At 44.9% G+C, this 22115-nt stretch overlaps 1 protein-coding gene across 3 annotated transcripts in view; it reads right to left on the bottom strand.

The window, feature by feature from the left end:
* PACSIN2 (protein kinase C and casein kinase substrate in neurons 2) overlaps positions 1-22115 on the bottom strand; it is a 112103-nt gene that overhangs the window by 51140 nt on the left and 38848 nt on the right. Inside the window, exon 1 of one of the 3 annotated variants that reach the window (XM_040233155.1) lies at positions 16581-17368. The exons of the other annotated variants lie outside the window; for them this stretch is intronic. The gene's annotated coding sequence lies outside the window, so the exon portion shown is untranslated. Of the gene's footprint in view, positions 1-16580; positions 17369-22115 lie in introns of those variants that run through there. 3 annotated transcript variants of the gene reach the window in all.

The raw sequence follows: 22115 nt of genomic DNA, 5'->3' as shown, positions 1-22115 counted from the left end.
TCAAAGTAACAAAAGGAGGTTAGTTTTAATTAAATTAGCATATATCCATTGGGACTACATTGATAATCTATCCACCCTACTGCTTTTATTTTCCATTCTTTCTAATCTATAATCACATAAAGTGCTGGGGACTCTAAAAGGAGCTGGAGCAGGCAAAAATCTCTCCACCCTCACAGAGTTTATGCTCTAGTGAAGAAGACTGACAGAGAAAATGAATCACACAGTAGCAGCTATGCAGAGAAATAAAGCAAGGAAGGATGAGGCGGGCGGCAGAAAGGAGCCAGTCTCCCTGAAAAGGTGACATCTGAGATAAAATGGGAAGGAAGAGCCATGAGGAGCTCCAGGGGAAAGGCCAATGCCAAAAGGAAGCTCACCCATGACGGCACAGAAGGCCTTTCTGGCGTGTCCAAGAAACAGTGAAACAGCTACTGAAGTGTTTCCCAGGGAGAAATGATGGTGGCTGAGACCACACAGACAGCAGGAGAAACAATGACACGTGAGTTTTGAAAGAATACTGAGGATAAAACAAAATGTCCTCATTCTTTCAACTTCTATCCACCCAGACTTCCTGACTCCCAGGCTCAAGTGTTCAATAAACCTGTGCCCAGCAGCAATCATGAACTGTGTGTCGCTGAGCTCAGCTCCCCCTGACCCAGACTTTCTCAAGACCCACTGTGGACAAGGAGCAGAGATGTGTGCCCCGAGCCCTTTCTGTGGAGCTGTGGTTCTGAGAAGCAGGAGAGCCCAGCACCCCACATCTGGGAAAGCCGCTGTGCAGACGGGAGCCAAGGCAGCTTCTCCTCCCCACCAAGCAGTCCTGCACCTTCACCTCCAGGAGGCTCTCAGCCTTCCACATGATGACTTCAGAGAAAGAACAGCCGTCTGCTCTGCACAGAAGACTTCGCAAGCTCACTTCCTTACCACCCTTACCCACATGTGCACAGAGCAAAACAAAATCCTCTTGCCGAATGCTTGATTCAAGCCGACAATCCTAAAAACCAAGGCCATTTAAACTGAGCAGAATGCAAAATGTTTCTGAAGCACACCAGTCACTTCAGGTTAAGTTTAGAGAAAACCTTCTGAAAGCACTCACTCCGGATCTGCAGGTGAGGTTTAGTTTCTAAATTGCTTTCTGGACTCAGGAAGAGGCAGAAGATATGACTAGACAATACACAGCAGTGAATTCCTAAGGTCTGAGAATGAAAATGATGATGGTTCTGTAGATCCAGAGAAAGGTGTGTCTGTTTATTTTTACAATGAACCTGAAGAAGAAAAGAAAGTCCTAGATGCAGAAAATGCTTAATAACGCCTCCACCTTTGGGATTTGCAAGGAGATGTTAAAAGGCTCGACCTTTCCTTTCTGATTATCTTACAGGAAATGAACTCAAATCTTAAAACAACACATTTGATGGCATGCACAGTAGGCTTCAGAAGCAGTCAGGGAAGTTCTTTCTCTTGGGAAAGTCTCACTGAGTTGTACTGTGTGTTAAAGACCAAACCATGTAGAGGGTGTATCAACACGCATGGCCCCAAACAGGCCACTGGGCAACTTGCCAGGGCCCTTTAGGCTCAGCCGTTTCCTCCAGGCAGGCTGGTAGAGTCAGCACTCCCACCACGCACCACCTGTGCAGCCTCACAGAGGTCTGTCTCCTACTTTATCTGGAATTCCACAGGGGAAGGACTCTGCCCTCTGTATCTATGCATAATCCAAAACAGGGGCTCCAGAAATGAGACGGGACCACCAGGTGGAGGGTAGGGAAGGGGAGAGAGGAGGTGCTACATTAGCTGAGTCTTAAAGGTCAGCAAAGGTGACAGACTTTCTATGCGAGAAATTAGTATTAAAAAATACTAAATACTGTTAAGATGACAACGTTTTGCCCCTGTATCTTTTACAACCTAATAGCTGAAAGGAAACAAGTGGTGGCCCAGCCCCATGGTCATTTTCTGATGGCTTTTATCTTCTGGGTAATAACTGTGTTAGGTTACAGAGAATTGGCAGTGAATGCAGGATGAGACACCAAGTCACCTGGCTTCAGCCCAGCCCATCAACTGTCTGTCCACCCACATGACTTGAGGAGGAGATGGAGCAAACAGAATTTAGACATGTTCCCCCAAATAATTTTTCTCATGTAACAGAAACATGTCAGCTGACAGGTCCGTGCCTGGGACTGATTTTTGCTGTGATATTTTTTAGACCTCTGGTTGGCAAGCACCCTGGGAACGCACAGACTTGGGCTGAAGATCTCCCTAAGCTAAATACTAAGTTGATGCTCCATAGGTTTAAAAATAGAAAAAGTTACTTTCAAAGGACAAAAGTGACACATTTTCAAATCTACTCCCTCCCCCAAAGTTCCTAAAAGGGGCCAACCCCAAAGTGGGAATGGGACAGACCCCCACAGGGCAATATTTTGAGAAATACACCCATGCTTTTAAGATTGGGGTGGGACTGGGCTGCAGAGAGAGATGACAGAGCCAGGAGACCTGGGTTCTAGCGCGTGCTCTGGCTTTTACCTGTACAGATCACTTCCCAGCCAGCCTGGATTTCCTAAAATAGACACATTGCCTGCCCTGCCTAGCTCTCAGGTAATGGAAGGATGGTTAGAAATCACCGCACAAACAGTATCCCTGCATCCTGCGGTTAGTCCCTCTGGTCATTCACTTATTTGCCAAGTAACATATCTTGAGCACCTACTATGTTTGGGTTCAGGAAATCACACAAGCAAGATAAAGTCTCTGATTTTGGGGGGCCTGTATTTAAGTGGGATATCCCACTTTGACAAACTGGTGAATTTAGAACGCTCCACCTGGCAACAGACTCAATTACTAGCTGTCTAAAGTTGGAGTTTTCCCTGGCCCACTGCACAAGTGCAGCCCTCTACAGAGCAGCTTCCTGGAGAGTGGCGGGGCTCAAGTAGGACAATGATTACAATCAGCCTAACAAATGTTGTCTATTACAATTATTACACAGCCATTAAAGAACAAAAACTACAACTAAATGAAAATAAGGTTGGAGTAAAACCTCAAATTCCTTCTTAACTACTCGGCAATTAGGATAGCGTTTTATTCCAAAAATAGATTTTTACACTCTATGCAGCAGAAGGAAAGAAACCCATGGCAAAGTAAATAGACTGTGATCCGCTCAAGGCAAGTCCGCGTCACCTTCATCTCTGCGTCTGCACAAGGCAGAGGAGCGCTACGTGTCTACTGCTGAATAAGCCCCTACAGTCGGCAAGAGTGAAGGGCAGAGCAGAGCCTGCGGTGCTCCAGCGACTGTTCACACTCTCTTTAATATCCACTTGTCCTTCCACAGACTTAGAAGCTGAGTCACCACAGTCAGCGGGATCAGCCGAAGTGGTGTCACCAGAATGGAGCCCTGCACTAGGGACGGGGAGACCAAGGTGGCCTGGAGATGCAGACCCCAGTTCCTGTCGCTCCCCTTCAAGCCGGCAGCCCCCACCTCCCTCCTCTGGCTCCTCTCTTACTGTGGGGTTCTGTGCTTGATCCTGCATGTCACAGTTTAGGAGGTTCAAAAAAGTTTTTGTTTCTGTGAATGAAAAATATCTGAACACATCTCAAGAAAGGACAAAGGAATAGTACTATTTGCCAGGAGGGGCTGTGTGAGGGTTGATGGTTTAAGTAACTGAAACTCTGCCATTTTTTCAATACCTTTATTGAGACATAGTTCATACACGATTCACTCATTTGACACAGATACAGTGATTTTTAGTGTGTTTGGCATTGTGTATCATGACCATGGCCAATTCTGTCACCCCCAAAAGAAACTCTGCCCCCCCCCCCCCCCGCTTCTCTCCTTCAGTGCCTGGCAACCACTAATCTGCTTCTGTCTCCATGGATCTGACTATTCTGGACTATTCCATCTCATATAAATAGAATCATGCAACACGATCTTTTGTGGTCATATGTGTTCTTTTATGCCTTGCCTCTTTCACTTGGCATGATGTTTTCAGCCATGGTAGAGCACATATCAGTAACTCATTCCCTTTTATTGCTAAGTAATATTCCATTGTATAGATATACCACAATTTGGGTCTGTCTGAAGAAGCTGAGTCACCACAGTCAGTGGGTGCAGAAGAAGTGGTATCCACTTTTTTGGCTATTATGAATGATGCCGCTGTGAGAATTTGGGTTCAAGTATTTGTGTGGACCTATGTTTTCATTTGTTTCAGGTACCTAGGTGTGGAATCGCCCGGTCATACAGTAACTCTATGTTTAACCTTTTGAGGAACTGTTTTCCCAAAGTGAATTGTTCCCAACAGTCAGCTAGACTGTTTTCCAAGCAGTTTTCCCATCTATCCCCACCAGCAGGATATGACGGTTCCACATACTAAAATTTGACACTATATACTTGGATGAGCTTGAAGTGTCTTATGGAGCTAAATAAAAATCTACTTTAGACAACTCAAAGAAAAGAGCTTATTTTTTGGCTTTTAGAAAATTTGTCATGTATAAGAACAAAAGACATCAAAGAAAAACATGGATGTGCCCCAAACTTATTATTTAAACCTTTGCACAATAAACTGTAATGTGGAAAGCAAAGAAAAATGAAGTTGACACAACTGATAATCTTATTACCTAAAGTATACTATTAATAAAGACTGATATGAAGACTGAGGATTCAATTATACTGCACAAAGAAGTTGTCAAAGATGAATATCCAGGACAGAAGACAGCTGGGGCACAGACAGGAGTGCACAGAGAAGCCCTCTCTGCTAAACCAGGCCACGTGGCTAGTGAAAAGCCTGTGCAAAACCCCCAACCTTCTCCTGTCTCCTCGTCATCCGCCAAGGAAGCCTGCACTGCAGCTACAGGAAAGCAGACTCCTGAGTCTGCCTGGCCCCATGGTGACTGTATAGACTTGCGCCCCAATGCCCCACAAGTGACCTGCAGAGCAAGCAAGGAAGACATTTTGTTATGTGAACCTCTGAGATTTCAGGGTTAGCTTGTTACTGTAGCTTAACCTAGCTAAATCTACAAATTAACACATGGGGGAAAAGTACAACCTTCCCTTAACAGAAATAACCGGACTTCCCTGGTGGTTCAATGGTTGAGAATCTGCCTGTCAATGCAGGGGACATAGGTTCGAACCCTGGTGCTGGAAGATTCCACATGCCACGGGGCAACTTAGCCTGTGCATCACAACAGCTGAGCCTGGGCTCTGGAGCCCATGATCCACAAGAGAAGCCACTTCAGTGAGACGCCCGGGCATCACCACGAGAGTAGCTCCCGCTCGCCGCAACTGAAGAAGCCCGCGTGCGGCAACGAAGACCTAGCACAGCCAGAAATACACAAACAAAAACAACTGCTTTTAAAAATGGAAATAACTTGAGAAAATTAAAATGATAACCCCAGTGGGGCCACAGAAAAATAGGAATGAACTCTAACATTGCTGACAGACTTTATGGAAAAATCTGGAAACAGAACAAGGCAGATGACAGTTACTAACCTCTGACCCTGTGGGCCCACTCTGGGGAATATGACCCAAGCAAATAAATTCAAAGAGAAAAGAACTTGAACAAAATGTTCATCCCAGTAATATTTATAGCAGCAAAGACCGCAGAACAAGTCGAACGCTCACAAACTGAGACATCAGCGACTTGACAGAGCGGACAGTGCACAGCCGTATAAAAGATGAGCGAGGGGCCGCTTTCGACCTGAAATTGGGCGGAAGCGGACAAGGAACCAGTGCGCGGGCCTCTCGTGCACACAAAGGACAAAGGCAAGGATCGTACATTTTCTTCTTTGTAACCCCAGTGCTTAGCATGAAGTAGACGCTCAAACATTTGCTAAATGACTGGATATCTGACCAGAAAGTAACCATGTCAGGGATGACAAGGTTTGGACGAGACTCTGGAGATGAAGTTGTGTGCTCCTTATTTCTGTAACATGATTTCAGTGTGTACATTTTAAGATGCATATGCATTTGCTAATGCATATCTGAATTAGCAAAAGGGAAACAACATTCTTCCTTCATGTAATAAAGCTAGTTTAACGTTTCAAGGGCATGGGTCATGACTTCACATAAAGAAAAACTCACTCACGGTAACTCACCCCAGGTTTCCTCACATGAGCGGGGAGAAGGCTGGAGTCATTCACAGATCTGTCCCACTCACCCTCCTGACACTTGGTTTCCCTCCTCCACAATGTGGGGGTGCGCTAAAGGATAAGGGTCTTCGCAGTTCTGGTTTCAACTATTCCAAATGGAAAGCGGGGACAACCCATGGTTACTAGAATCTCAGGAAAGTAGCTATCATCCATGATTAAACTCATTCAACAGATGTGGCTTCTTCTGTCCCCAAAATGTAAGCACCCTAGGATGTCATCCAGGCAGTCCCACTCAACAAAGACTGGCTTTACACCTCCAAAGGACAGGTGCTCATTGATCTGCCACCATGCCAACCCGGCAAGGAGCCCCAGTGACACCGCAGCACGGAAAGCTGCCTGCCGGAGACTGAAGCAGAGTGATTCTAACCTAACCTAATCTTAGAATGCCTTCACACAAGTGGCATCACACACACACACACACACACACACACCCCTTCCTGGAAACTCGCTGCTCCTCTCTCATGTCCGGCTGGTGGTCAGGGGTGGGGAGCAAGCACAAGAGGATGCACTGGCCCATCGCTGCCACGACCTCCCCCACTCACTCCAGGGTATCCTCACGGCCTAACAGAGCACCTGACAAGCGGCAGACGGTAACAGACACAAGAGACAAGTATGACAAACTTACAGGGAACTGCGCTATGGATCCGGGCACTTCATGTCCTCTTTATTCCTTGAAATTCTCTGTGCAGCTCCAGCTCCCCTGTGCCAGTCTTTGAGGAGCACTGCCAGAGACAGCTATTGAGCTTTTTGCCTAACTTGCCGAACAGCCCTTTTCTCAGTGAGAAGCTCCTGCCCAGTGGGATACTTCTTCCTTGAGCTGCAAGGTTTCCACCTCAAGAGACATACTTAAACACTAAAGAAGAAAAGTCAGATGAGACAGAAAGATTCTTCTGGCAAAAGTTGAAGGAAAAAGTACAGAATGGATCAGGAGGTTGTCCTTTGTTCAGATAAGAAAATAGGGGTATTCAACTCGGGCAGATGTGATAGGGAAAGAGGGGGAGAGAGATGCTGACCACTAAGAGCGGGCACTTATGGGGGTGCCCTCTGAGCTCTGTTAAAGCAGGTCCCCAAGATTCGACAAAGGACATTATTAACAACACGCATGAGTCACAGTGGCCCCAGGTCAAGCACTTCAGCTTCTGTCAAGCCCTCCACTCTGAGGCGGCCCCTTTTAGAAGCAGACTTCCTGTCACACAAAGGGCCTCTGTGGGCAGTTCCTTGGCCTCTTTTCCTGTGCAGCGGCACTTTTGCAGGCTCTTCCCTCCCTCAAAGTCTGACTGAGCGCTGAGCACTCTAGAGGGGCTGCAGCTCGGCTGAAGGGGTGACACTTACCCACCCTGCAAACTAGACACAGCGAGAGAATACCACCAAAGAACACGGCACCCCTGGATGCATACATCTAGTACTGAAAACTAGCCTCTGCAATCTGCATCGGTGATGCTTCAGAAACACACAGGGGTGCATCCCTTGATGGCTTCGTCACCTCAGGCAAAAAGCTCAAGAGGTCTGTGATTGGCATTGCTCATTTGCAAAATGGAAAAAAGGAACCCAATCTGCCTTAGCAGTTGTGCAGATCAAATGACATTTGTCCTGGGCCTGGCACAGCGCCAGTATGGGGGCCTCCAGGGTGATGGTGACCATGGATCATCCTCAGTTAAACAAGCCAGGCGCCATCACTGAGGCATTCTTCCCAAGGGAAGCTTGAAGGACACTTGAACCTCCTCCTCCAACACAGAGCCAGGGCCTAGGGGAGAACACGCTACGGGAACAGGAGGGCCCATAATGGGCACATGGGGCTGACACTTCAGTGGGAGTTCATCAGCTGGAGGAGCAAGGAGGGGCATTCTAGAAGAGGGACCTGCATGGCAAAGAGAAGCCGGGCTAAACCAGTACAGCGGAGGCTCACACAGATCCTGATGGCAAGCTCTGGGAACTGGCTGTGGCTTTTAAGGAAAGAGGAAAGAGAATTTACAAGGGCCAGGGTACCGATGGTCATACCATCTGGTCCCCAGCCTGAGTCACTCTTATACTGCAAGAAGAGTGACATCTGCTCTGTCCACCCGTCAGCCTTAAAAAGTAGCACCTCCTGAAAAGAGCTTGTCATGAGAAGGCTAGGAAACCACTTCACACCCATCAGAGCTCTGTCAGGAAATGAACTGTTCAAGTACTTCTCAAGCCGTGCTGTAAATATGTGCCTTTGAAGTTAAAAAAAAAGTCATGTAACCACAAAAGGGTTTAGTTTTAATTTTGTAGCTATCTATGCACCTAACTATGGGGACACCTTCTCAAGACACTATTTTTTTCGTTCAAACGTACAAGCTGGAGCCAAAGCATTCTGTTCTAAGGAAGGAAAGACACAGGGCCAGTGTGGACCTCAAGTGATAAACTGACAACTGAATTCTAACTTGATGATGATTTTATTTTTTAAAAAGTTCCCATAACTTGACGGAGAAGGCAATGGCACCCCACTCCAGTACTCTTGCCTGGAAAAACCCATGGACGGAGGAGCCTGGTGGGCTGCAGTCCATGGGGTCGCTAGGAGTCAGACACAACTGAGCGAGTTCACTTTCACTTTTCACTTTCATACACTGGAGAAGGAAACGGCAACCCACTCCAGTGATCTTGCCTGGAGAATCCCAGGGACCGGGGAGCCTGGGTGGCTGCCGTCTATGGGGTCGCACAGAGTCGGACATGACTGAAGCGACTTAGCAGCAGCAGCAGCAGCATAACCTGAAGGACTATAGTAATTTGGAAAAAAGAGCAGGGAACCCACTTATCCAGCAACAATCTGAAGCTAATGAGTTAAATAAAGTTTCCCTTACATGGGGAAAGAGAGAGCAGGGCTTCTACTAGCAGTGGTTGCTATGACAGGTGCAAGCTTTAACTTCTAAGCCTCATTCTTCTCACCTGGAAATGAGGATAAACATGGCTGATCTACTTCAGGGGGAAGTAAGGAGAAATTTAAATACCACCTTATATGTGAGTGCCTGCCCACATGTGGCACTCAGCAAATGTCCCTCCCTGCTGCCTGTCCCTAGTACAACTCCTCCGGTCCCTGGATCTCGCTGGCCTTGCCCCACCAGGGGGGGCAGATATCACTTGAGCAAGTGGGACATACATGCCCATTCCTCAGCTCTGTCACTGAAAACTCTAGGAATGTAAAACAAAAATCTGCAATGTTAAGCCATTTATATATGTATATACACATATTTTTATGATGTTATCGGCCTAATAAAACACTTCCAGTTACCAGTTTACAAAGCAGAAAAGTGAATGGAACTTCTGTTTATGATAAAATGCCTAATTACTATGCAGGCATACCTCAGAGATCTTGCAAGTTTGGCTCCAGACCGTTGCAATAAAGCAAATACTGCAATGAAGTAAGTCACACAAAGTTTTGGGCTTCCCAGTGCATGTAAAAGTTATGTTTACCCTGTAGTGTATTAAGTGTACAATATATAGCATCATGTCGAAAAAACAATGTTCCTTAAAGTCCTTTATTGCTAAAAAATACTAACCATTATCTGAGCCTTCAGTGACTCATAATCTTTTGGCAATAGTAACATCAAAGATCAGTGCTCACAGGACTTCCCTGGTGGTCCAGAGGTTAAGAGTTCACCTGCTAATGCAGGGAACACAGGTTTGATCCCTGGTTCAGGAGGATCCCACATGCCGCAGAGCAGCTACTGAACCTGTGCACACTAGAGCCGATGCTCCCCAACAAGAGAAGCCACTGCAGTGAGAAGCCTGCAATCAGAGGAGCCCTGACTCGACGCCACTAGAGAAAGCCCACATGCAGCGATGCAGGCCCAATGCAGCCATCCATTGATTTTAAAAGGGCAGGCACACACACACGCATGCACACAGAGAAGAACTGTAGCAAAGAGAAGGCACAGGAATGAGAAAGGGCCACATCTCTTCAGGTGTACTTCTATTCAAGCTGTACTGGAGGACTAGCCAAAACAACAAGAAAAGTAAGAAAACAGTATAAGAATTAGAAAAGAAGAATGAAAACATTATTTGTAGAGGACACAGCTTTAGCAAGGTGGATGGACACTAATGATAACCGTCTGGATGGACAGCCTCAACTATGACTTAAGGGCTGTCGCGTTAAGGACAGTGCTGGGGGCTCTGCGCATGTGGTTTCATTTCACAGGAGAGAAAGCATCATAATCTTTATTGTACAGAAGAAAAAACCGAGAGTCAGAGAGGTTTAATATCTTGCTCAGAGCCACACGGCAAGTAAATGGTTAGTTTTGAAACTGAGTCTATCTGTCCCCAAAGCTTAGCCACTCCACCTGCTGCAGGGTGATAGACAAACGACAGCAGCACGTGATAAGGACCATCTGCACTCTCACAGGGGCGCATACGGGGGGTGGTCACAAGGACTGGAGTGTAATGAGAAGGAGATTAACCTGAAGAAAGTGAAGGGTGCCTGAGCTAGGTCTGAATGTGCAGGAGAATGCACAGACAGTGAGCGGTATTCTGGAGAGAGAGAGGTTAAAAGGTATGAAAGAATGGAGAATGTGACGGCAGGGGAGCAAACAGGGAGGAGCTGAATACGTGGCAAGATAGGCACCACTAGGCCCCGGGGCTTGACGGTCACACTGGGAATCTGAAAAGTTATGAGGAGGGACCTGACCAAAAGCCCGTGAAAGAAAGTTCCCTTTGACAGAAAGCAGAGAACAGATTATCAAGCCTGTAGAGCTGGGCCGTCCAGTTCAGCAGCCACTAGCAACTGAGGGCTTAAAATGCAGCTGGTGCAACTGGGGGACTGACTTTTTTGTATTTACTTTTAATTCATTTTAATATAAATAGCCACACATGATTACCAACTACCGTATTGGACAGTGCTGCTCCTAGAAGTTGGAGACTGGATAAGGACAAAGGGTAAGGAGACCAGGAAAGAGGACTGATATTCAAGAGAAGAATAGATGAAGCTGGCATTGCTCATTTGTAAAATGGAATCCAATCTGCCTTAGCGGTTGTGCGGATCAAATGACATTTGTCCTGGGCTTGGCACAGCACCAGTATGGGGGCCTCCAGGGTGATGGCGATCTGTGAATGGGGGGGCAGAGGGGAACAAGGATTAAAAATGCCTGATTTTGAGAATGGGCATACAAGTAGATGGATGGCTGAGTCCTTTTGCTGTTCACCTGAAACTATCACAACATGGTTAATTAGCTATGTTGAAAGTGTTAGTCACTGAATGGTGCCTGACTCTTTGTGATCCCATGGACTGTAGCCCACCAGGCTCCTTAGTCTATGGCACTTCCCAGGCAAGAATACTGGAGTGGGTTGCCATGCCCTTCTCCAGGGGATCTTCCCGACCCAGGGATGGAGCTTGGGTCTCCTGCATTGCAGGCAGATTCATTACTGTCTGAGCCACCAAGGAAGCTCCAATACAAAATAAAAAGTTCAAGGGAAAAAAAAAGGAAGGAGAACCCCTAAAAAAAAAAATTCCTGATTTTGTAGGCAAGGTAGCTGGTGATGCCACAAAGAGAAAAAGAAAATTCAGAAGAACAGGGTTAGGATGGAAAACACTGGCCCGGGCCTGATAACCCTGAGGTACCTGGAGCCCGCTGTGTACATACTACCATCAGCCACATCCAACTCCTGAACACAGCGTGTTCTCTCAGACCTCCTTGCCTTTGAGTATGTACGTCCCTCTGCCTCTCTCATCTGCCTGACAAATCTTTTTCTTAAAACACACCACCAAACTGAGGGTTTCCCTGACCTCCCCCATTCTTCAGAGCACATAAGGTACCACTGTGAGGAGACTCCTCACCCTGGAGTTCAGAAGTCTCTCTACCTGTCTAGATGGGGCTTCTTGGGGGCAAGAACTCAGTCTGAACCGTCACGGATCCCAGGGCCTACCAGCACCATGCCTGGCACAGACTGAGCACACAACAAACTCTGCCAAGCAGGTCAGCTGAACACACGCATGCCTGAAACAAGTGATCCAGCCAGCCAGCAAGAATACTGGAGTGGGTTGCCATGCCCTTCCCTCCAGGTAGTGACCTAACAGGAGGCTGGAAGTAAGCAGAGAGCTGGCTCAGGCGCCTGCACAGTTGTTAACAAAAGTAGTCAGGTGCTGAACAAGCAGAGTTACATAAGCCTCACATCATGACTTTTCATCATTACGACAACCTTTGCCCATCCCAAATTCAAACGCCTCAGCCTTAGAAGTCTACTGGATGTGCCGAAGATAAATTAATGCCTTAGAAGTTAACATTAAATATGCAATGATTTTGCCTCAAAAAAAAAAAAAAAAAGTGGTCCTGAGACTTCTCTGCATGGCCTCGTGGTCTTGATGTGTAACATTCTTCCTGCATAATAAGAGTCGATCTCAAGAATAAAGTGAACCTGAACTGAACACCCTCAGTTGCTAAATTAACAAAATGTTCTGTTTTCCAGGCCAACAGATACTTGGTCATCAATCCATTGTGCCCTGTGCTATGTTTCCCTTTTGTGTCAGCTGATAACAGAAAAGAACCACAGAGAGATCACTTCATTGTCTCCATATTGCCCTGGGCTTCATTGAGTTTGCTAAACAAGCACCACTAATGTGTTAGGAATGCGAGAATCAAAGGGAATTCCAAATTGGTAAGCTCAACATTTTAGCCCTGTTAATTTCATCAATAACATCTTGTCAGATAAGCATTTTCCTGCAAAATCATTCTTCCTGATCTCCTTCAAGGACTGCTGCAGAACAAATCTCAACGGGAAACAAGACAGTATGAAATGTGTAGCACAGCCTTCATATTAACAGTAGGAAATTTTAATCACATACTATTGTGATGGCCACGGGCACACATTTCAAATTCAGGACACCTTCTGTTAGATTCTTTAAGTTATCCAAAAATAGAATATTAAGCTTGTGAGTCTACATGGAGATTCATGTCTTATGATTCATGTATGACAGTCTAATGAGGGAAAACAAAAAATTAGGCCAGATTCCCAGGGCTGTTGGAGATGCTAGACACCTAGTCTGTCACTTGACATCAAGGCAGAACTGAGGTGCAAACGCATTTAGACCAGCTCAGTGAAACACAACTCCCGTGCCTTCAATCTCTATGGGAAGGAGACCACTGCAACCCTTTAATTCATTCACTCGTTCATTCAAATTAATGGCCCATATTTTCCACTGATACTATCCATCCCCACCCCCAACACACACACAGTCCTCTTCACCTGCCTCTAGTGCCTGGGATCTACTTGGGCTACCAGAAGTTTCTGCAAAGCCTCAGAGGAGATTCTAAGGCCACAGCTAGAAGCAGGTCTGAAGAGAAGCCTTGAGCAGAGAAGTGAAGATGGCCCAGACAACCCAACCTCTCACACTCTCTGGGACTTCTGGGCCAAGAACAGCCTCAGGGGCTGCCTTTAAAGCCCTCCTCAGCCTGCGGCAAAGCCAGCACCCCATATCCCCTTCCACTTCTTTAAACTTCACAAGCAGAATTGGAATTTACACTACTGTAGGCAATAGTTAGGGGCAAGAAGGAATGTCAAGTATTACTTATTACTGACTAGGACCATTATATATTAATTATATGTTTATATACATGTATAATTATATATATACACACACACACACACATATCAAGAAGGTCAATTACATATTAAGAAAAGGAAGCCATTTAAGATATTCTATATTTAATATGTACTAAAATGTAACAGTACATATAAAATGCTAAGTGGGGAAGAAAGGTAACTAAATTATGGGAGAAGTGAACTAAACCACTCCCTGAAGCAGGCTTCACCCTTTAACCCCCCACAGTGTGGTCATCTGGTTCAACAACTGAAAGCCACAGCTTCTTTAGGACAATGACAAAAAGATGGCTACCAGAACCACGAGGGAGACACAGCCCTGATCTAGTACAGAAAAACATTGCTCATGTAACTTACTTCATTCCCAGGTCTTATAAAGTAAGATAGGTATAAAGCTATTGACTACCATTTCAAGTACAGTTAAAATATTTATGAAAATGCCTATTTCTCTGTAGTGTATTTGTTTCAGAAATTCTCCGTAACATATACTCTAAATACTTCAGAAAATACAAAGAAGTGCTATTCTGTAACCTCTCCAAGGCATCTTAAGGTGACTCTGGGCAGAGTGGGAGCCACATCGAGGGCTGAGGACAGTCACACACTGTTCTCAGCATGCCTCTATTTGCATCTAATTCCCATACTTGAATTTCAGGGGATCCAAATTCAATATTTAGGAGAGACTATTTTTAAATGTTTCTGGAAGGTTGTGGGTAAATTTCATTTTTATAAATTCAATCATTACCCCCCTTTACTTACGGTTTAATGTATTGTTTTAAAGTGTATCTATTCCAAAACCCAGTTACTCCAGGCTGAAAGGCAGCAAGACAGAGTGTTAGTATTCCTTCCTAGGGGCCATAAAGCTCCCCTAGAGTTCAGGGTTCTCTTTTCACATCCTGAAGAATCCTCTTTTCAAAGAAAAGTCATGTACTTCAGTCAATTTCTTTAAATTAATTATGATTTTATTGTTTGGATTTCTCATCTAGCAAATAATTATATAATGAGGTTTTCTTATAACAGTATCAACTGAGTAAGACCTAGTTTAGGGGAGAGGAAGAAAACTTTATAAAATAGAGAACTCTTTGTTTTTAAGAAAAATCTCTCAGAGGGAATAATGTCCACACTGTGCTTGAGGTAATGCCTTGCGCACCTATGCCAAATGGTACTCAGGGAAATTGTTGAGTAAAAGCTGAGTACTTGAAAATAGACTCATCAGAGGAAAAAAGCCAGCGTTGGCCAATTTATCTTGAGATAATATATGGAGAAAGCAGATAAAGGAAAGGCCAATGGCCCAGAAATCGGGAGACCTAGGGTCCAGATTCACTCAGCCACCAACAAGCCAAGTGACCTTGAACAAGTCAGCAGGGCATTTCACCTCTTGGTCTTAATTCCTTGTTTAAAAAAAAAGGGGGGGGCCTGACTGTAATGACTTCATTACAACTCTAAAGATCATGTTCCCACTTTTTAATTATGCCACCTCCTAAATAATAGAATTATATGGGTGAGCAAAACAGAAGACTAACAATGTATGGGAGGGGAGCTCATTTTTACTACCGGCATAAATCTCAGGCCTCTAAGACATGCTTCATTTTGAAGCTAGGATACTTGTTTATTATTTTCATAAATAAATACAGCATTAAAATTCACCTAGAATTAGGTAAGATATCACATTATGAAGACAGAAGGGTTTTGAGGAGATATTCTAACAGCAAGGGTGAAACCTGATTAAGGTCGGGGTGAGGGAGGGTTCTAGAAAATGGGAAATACACAATACTGAAAGTATTAGAAATACATACCTCACACTAGGAATGACCTAACAAGAAGACATGCTCCTCTGTGCGGCACAGACTGAACTAACATGGCACTTTTTGGAGAATAGAGGACACCACCTTTCTAATGTTCACAGCAATAGGTAACCCAATAAATACATTCACTTAGTGATGAATCACTTAGGTATCAGGAATTTTAAAAAAATCTTCTAACTAGAATTACAGTACTGCATAAACAAAGGAAAGAGAGAGGGGGTCAATAAGTTTTAATTCCAGAATATGACTTCCAAGATAAGAAACAAATATGTATGTAAAGCTGCTCAGGTATTGAAACCATAAAAGTTTTACATTTTACTATCCAATAAAAACAAAAACAAAGTGTCCAATGATAGCAATGGATGGGGACAAGGGCATAGGGTCCAGCTGAGAAAAAAAATAAGAACTGATGAGGAGAAAGATGGAGGAGGGGCCTTGGAACAAGCTGCAAGCTGATACTGGGATTCTGGAAAAGACGATCATGAAACAGCAATTACAGTCAACTGGAAAAGCTAATTTGTTCATTTTCTCTCACACGTCCCAGTTACATGTTTGCAGATTAGATTTGGCTGTTAAGAAAGGAAATGGCAGCATGTGATAAACATAATGCCTGACAGTAGTGGGGAAAAAAACCAACCCTTTATTAACAGCTAACTCAAGTAATTCATTCAGTTACTCAGTGAGAAAAACACAGCTAGAGGTATGCAAGCTTTCTAAAACATGCAAAAGTTTTTAATTTACTCTTTAATTATTATTTATTATTTAATCTATTTTGAAATGAAGCATCCACATATGTTCTAAGACCAGAGTAGAAATTATAAAGCATAGACCTTCATTTAGTTTTGGTCAAAACATATTCATCAAGAAAATCAAACATTTACTCTGACATTTTCTCAAAGTGTTTTGGATAGAACACTCCACACTCTTCAGCTGATATTGAACTGAGTAAGCATTTCCATTAAGAAGCTCTAAACAAGGTGTGCTTAAAACGTAAGAGTTCTGGTACATCAATCACTCAGAAAAAAAAAAAAAAAAAAAGATCAATGAAAATTTTACTTTCAAAAGGTCTCTCTTAAAGGAAAAGCAGGTTCTAAATAGCACACTCACGTTTTCCTGTCGAAGGCAGCAGCTTCAACTGCCTAACTTTGCAGATCCGCTTCCGTACCTGCCTCCTCCCGACCCTGCTGGTATGTCTGACCTCGGCTCACAGCAGAATTCTCCCAGCACATTTCATCATTTCCTGTTGGCTGCCGACTCCTTGCAGCCGCGATAAGGCCATTCCCCTTTGCTGCTGCATTCACCCTACAGGCACCAGGTTCCCAGACTGCTGCTGCGAGCCTGCTAGCACCATCACAGCAGAGCTTCCCTTTTTTTTTTTTTTTAGAAAGTAGACAAACAGAAATCTCGGTATTCACGGAAAATCAGAGAGACTGAGAACAAAAGTCGTATCACAACCCCCCACCTCAAATCAACTTGCGTATGAACTAACTTACACTGTATGTGATTGTCTTGGAATCTCTTCCTGTATTCAGGATCCTTCCACTTACTAGGGCAAAAAGACCCACTCCGTATCTCAGGAGCCATGAGTTTACCTGACAGGGATTTATGCGCATGGCATAATCTTCCATTTCCCCTATCTGTAGAACGCCATTTCTCTCTGTGCCTCCACGCGTTAAGGCAAGGCAGTGTGACAGAGGGCCATGCAGGGAACCCTGGCGCAGGCTCAGACTGCACACAGGCAGGGGCCCGACCTCAGCAGCCTCCCAGGAACCAGGGCACTCAGACACGCAAGTGTAATTCCCTAGAAGTCAACATCAAACACAAAGCACCTTACTTCTGAGAGTTTTACAAAGAACTGAAAGTGAAGGAAGAAAAGAAAAATATAACTTGAGGTGAGAAGGAAGAGGTCCTGTCTCATTTAAAAATGTATGTGCCCACAAGAACATCCTGTATAATTCTTGTTAGATAAAGAGGCAGTACGACTCTGCCAAGTGACAAGGCAGAGGGGAAAGGAAGAGGTCACCAGGAACGCTCTGAGCAATGCTGTCATTTTTGAGCTGTTATGGGTGTGATGACTTGTGGAAATCCATTGGTATACACACTTATAATTTGTGCACTTTTATGTGTACATATATATTTATACCTGAATAAAAAGTGTTTTTAAAAACTTATGCAACAACATCAAAAATATAAACACTGCAGGAAAGAGAAGATTCAAAGTAATCCATAAAAAGAGACAAAAATAAATCCTTCAAGGGCTCAGTTCAGTTCATTCGCTCAGTCGTGTCCAACTCTTTGCGACCCCATGAATCGCAGCACTCCAGGCCTCCCTGTCCATCACCAACTCCCGGAGTTCACTCAGACTCACATCCATCAATTCAGTCATGCCATCCAGCCATCTCATCCTCTGTCGTCCCCTTCTCCTCCTGCCCCCAATCCCTCCCAGCATCAGAGTCTTTTCCAGTGAGTCAACTCTTCACATGAGGTGACCAAAGTACTGGAGTTTCAGCTTCAGCATCATTCCTTCCAAAGAAATCCCAGGGCTGATCTCCTTCAGAATGGACTGGTTGGATCTCCTTGCAGTCCAAGGGACTCTCAAGAGTCTTCTCCAACACCACAGTTCAAAAGCATCAATTCTTCGGCATTAAGTTTTCTTCACAGTCCAACTCTCACATCCATACATGACCAGTGGAAAAACCATAGCCTTGACTAGATGGACCTTTGTTGGCAAAGTAATGTCTCTGCTTTTCAATATACTATCTAGGTTGGTCATAACTTCCCTTCCAAGGAGTAAGCGTCTTTTAATTTCATGGCTGCAATCACCATCTACAGTGATTTTAGAGCACCCCCAAATAAAGTCAGACACTGTTTCCACTGTTTCCCCATCTATTTCCCATTTTCCAGATGCCATGATCTTCGTTTTCTGAATGTTGAGCTTTAAGCCAACTTTTTCACTCTCCACTTTCACTTTCAAGAGGCTTTTTAGTTCCTCTTCACTTTCTGCCATAAGGGTGGTGTCATCTGAATATTTCAGATTATTGATATTCCTCCCTGAAATCTTGATTCTAGCTTGTGCTTCTTCCAGCCCAGCGTTTCTCATGATGTACTCTGCATAGAAGTTAAATAAGCAGGGTGACAATATACAGCCTTGACGTACTCCTTTTCCTATTTCGAACCAGTCTGTTGTTCCATGTCCAGTTCTAACTGTTGCTTCCTGACCTGCATATAGGTTTCTCAAGAGGCAGGTCAGGTGGTCTGGTATTCCCATCTCTTTCAGAATTTTCTACAGTTTATTGTGATCCACAATAAGGCTTTGGCATAGTCAAGGAAGCAGAAATAGACGTTTTTCTGGAACTCTCTTCCTTTTTCCATGATCCAGAAGATGTTGGCAATTTGATCTCTGGTTCCTCTGCCTTTTCTAAAACCAGCTTGAACATCAGGAAGTTCACGGTTCACGTATTGCTGAAGCCTGGCTTGGAGAATTTTGAGCATTACTTTACTAGCATGTGAGATGAGTGCAATTGTGAGGTAGTTTGAGCATTCTTTGGCATTGCCTTTCTTTGGGATTGCAATGAAAACTGACCGTTTCCAATCCTCTGGCCACTGCTTAGTTTTCTAAATTTGCTGGCATATTGAGTACAGCACTTTCACAGCATCATCTTTCAGGATTTGAAACAGCTCAACTGGAATTCCATCACCTCCACTAGCTTTGTTCCTAGTGATGCTTTCTAAGGCCCACTTGACTTCACATTCCAGGATGTCTGGCTCTAGGTGAGTGATCACACCATCGTGATTATCTTGGTTGTGAAGATCTTTTTTGTATAGTTCTGTGTATTCTTGCCACCTCTTCAAGGGCTCAGTGTCCCTAAAATATTTTCTCAGAAAATATGTAATTGACTAAAGAATATACAAGGGAAAATTATGCTAAGTGGATATACATTACTACCCATTTTCATTCAAAACTGTTAAGTTAAAAACAGACATCTAGCCTGACCTTATAACACAGAACAGAATTGGTTAAAAATCCCTTCCCCAAATCTCATGTTTAGAAAGTCCTTAATGGAAAACACCAATAAAACAAAGAGTATCAACAATAGCCTCAATTATTTGACGTACGATAATAATTCACACTACTCAGAAAACTATACCACCTTCCCCTCACCCTCCTCACACAACAACAACAAAAGAGAAGCACTGACTTAAAAAATTCACAGCCTAAAAGTTGACAGTTATGTGACATCTCGTTTACTGATATGGCAGGAAATATTCCATTTTCAGAAGTCAACCCAACACAGATTTCACTGTGCTCTGCAGCCAGCTGAGTTGGGTCAATTACACCCTTACAAAGGTATGCACACCAGAGTAGCATCCTCTGGTCTGCAGGGAGGCTGGCCACTTCATCGTGGGGTTTGCTGGGGGTCAGGCAGCATCAGGAACTGAGGGGTTTAATGCCCCAAAGATAATTTTCTCCAGTGTGGACAGGAAGGCTGGACAAGGCTGAGCAAGACAAAAGATGTTTCTAGAAATGATCTCAGCATACTTGACCACACAAGACAGGCCTTCTAAACCTGATGGCAGCTCTTTCAGAGCATGTGCAGCTAAGTTTAGGCAGCATGAAACCCTGGCCACCAAAGCCCTCTTCTGGGGATATTTTCTTCCACTAAGAAGCAGTAAACACCTGAGTTTCAGCAAAGCAAGCCAACTGTGTACCTTGCCTTGCTATCAAGTAGCATGACAGAATTCTCTTCTTTGTCCCAGAGCCCCATGTAGCACTCTTGGCTAGAGGGGCAATCATAGCAAAATTTAAAAGCCTCATCCTCTTTATTTTTGTAAATCCAACAAACACTGGCTGCTCAATAAACATTTATATAGTGCTTACTTTATGTATGGTTAATCATGAGAGCAACCCTACGAGGGCAAACGTTGTTGTTGTTGTTCAGTTGCCCAGTCGTGTCCGACTCTCTGCAACCCCATGGACTGCAGCATGCCAGGCTTCCCTGTCCTTCACCATCTCCCGGAGTTTCCCGCAGTTTCATGTCCATTGAATCAGTGATGCCATCCAACCATCTCATCCTGTCACCCTTTTCTCCTTCTGCCTCATTTTACCTCCTCCATTTTCCAGGTGAGATAACTGAGGCACAGAGAGCTTACGCTACATACCCTGTGCCCTGGAGCTGACTCATGGCAGGACAGGAATGAACCTCAGGGGTCAGCCTCCAGAGTCCATTTGCTACCCACTGCACACACTGCCTCTCCATCTCGGCTTCCCCAAAGGATCAGAACTGGGTCCTGGCTACAGCTGCTGCTTAGTGCAAATTTTATAGGAACCGAGTAAGAACACAGAGAGCAGCAGGACTATGAGGTGATGAGATCAGCTCTCCAGTGTGGCCAGGGCACTCTCTCCCTCCCCACAGCTCCGGCCACCCCGCACCAGCCACTTCCTGGCAGGAGGGAAGCTCTCCCGGCCCTCTGGCAGCTCTTTGAACTGGTGCTGGGACAGAAACACTGCTCAAGGAAAACCCACTGCTAACCTCCAGCACATGGTGCCGAAACAGGTATTTCCAGTTCCAATCTGGTTTGTCACCAGACTTAAAACCATTGGGCATTCATTCAACAAATATTAGTGCCAGGCACAGTGCTTAGGGCCTCGGGGCCCCATAACTGAAAAGCCGAGGTCCCTGCCCTGCATTGCTCACAGCGTATGGGCAGGAAAGAAGCATAAATAACTAAAATGGCATGAGCTGATAAATGCTGGAACCAGCGTGCCTCAAGGGCTGAGGGATCAGTGTGAAGGGAGCAGCGACCCAGTGGGAAGGCTTCATGAAGCAGGGAACATGAGTGGGTTATCCAAGAGCTTATCATCAACCTACTCAAACCATGTGGATTAAAGCAGAAAAAAATTCAGAAGCAGAGGGTCGAGCAAGCTGACCTCTGCCATTGTGAACAACGACATCAGCAGGGCGATTCAAGTGAACAGTCATTAACTGAGCACAGCTCACAGACATCAGGACATCTGACCACACTACCTCTTCCACCTGATACCTTTGCTATATGACTGTCACATGCTAAAAATGGCGGTGCCTGCCAAGCTCTTTAAAAAGACTCCATAACATATGTACCTCTGCCGCTGCTGCTAAGTCGCTTCAGTCGTGTCCAACTCTGCGAGACCCCATAGACAGCAGCCCACCAGGCTCCCCCGTCCCTGGGATTCTCCAGGCAAGAACACTGGAGTGGGCTGCCACTGCCTTCTCCATAGGTACCTCTAGTCCCTTTTTATGGAGAGGAAACCACCACAGAGAAGTTAATCAACTTGCCCAGGGCCACCCAGCTAACAACGGCCAGATGGCGATTCAAACTCAAGTTTACCTGAAAATTTGAAGTCCATCCCCTTCTGACCACACTCATACACACACCCCTATCCCCCCCCCACCCCGCCCCATGGAACTAGAGCTGTGAAGAAAACCAGGATATTTAGCAGGTCCCATCATATGCCAAAAGAATAAAATTTGTGATGTGAGTCTCCCCCCATTCATCAGCTGGTCTGTCCTGGCTCTAATACCACACTTTGAAAAATGGTATCCAAGACATAATTCGGATACCATACCATTCAGCCATTTAAAGCATCCAACTCAGTGGGTTTCA

This window comes from Oryx dammah, unplaced genomic scaffold (genome assembly GCF_014754425.2).
Source record: "Oryx dammah isolate SB20612 unplaced genomic scaffold, SCBI_Odam_1.1 HiC_scaffold_29, whole genome shotgun sequence".
NCBI lineage: Eukaryota > Metazoa > Chordata > Mammalia > Artiodactyla > Bovidae > Oryx > Oryx dammah.
This window is presented reverse-complemented; position numbering and strand designations above follow the sequence as displayed.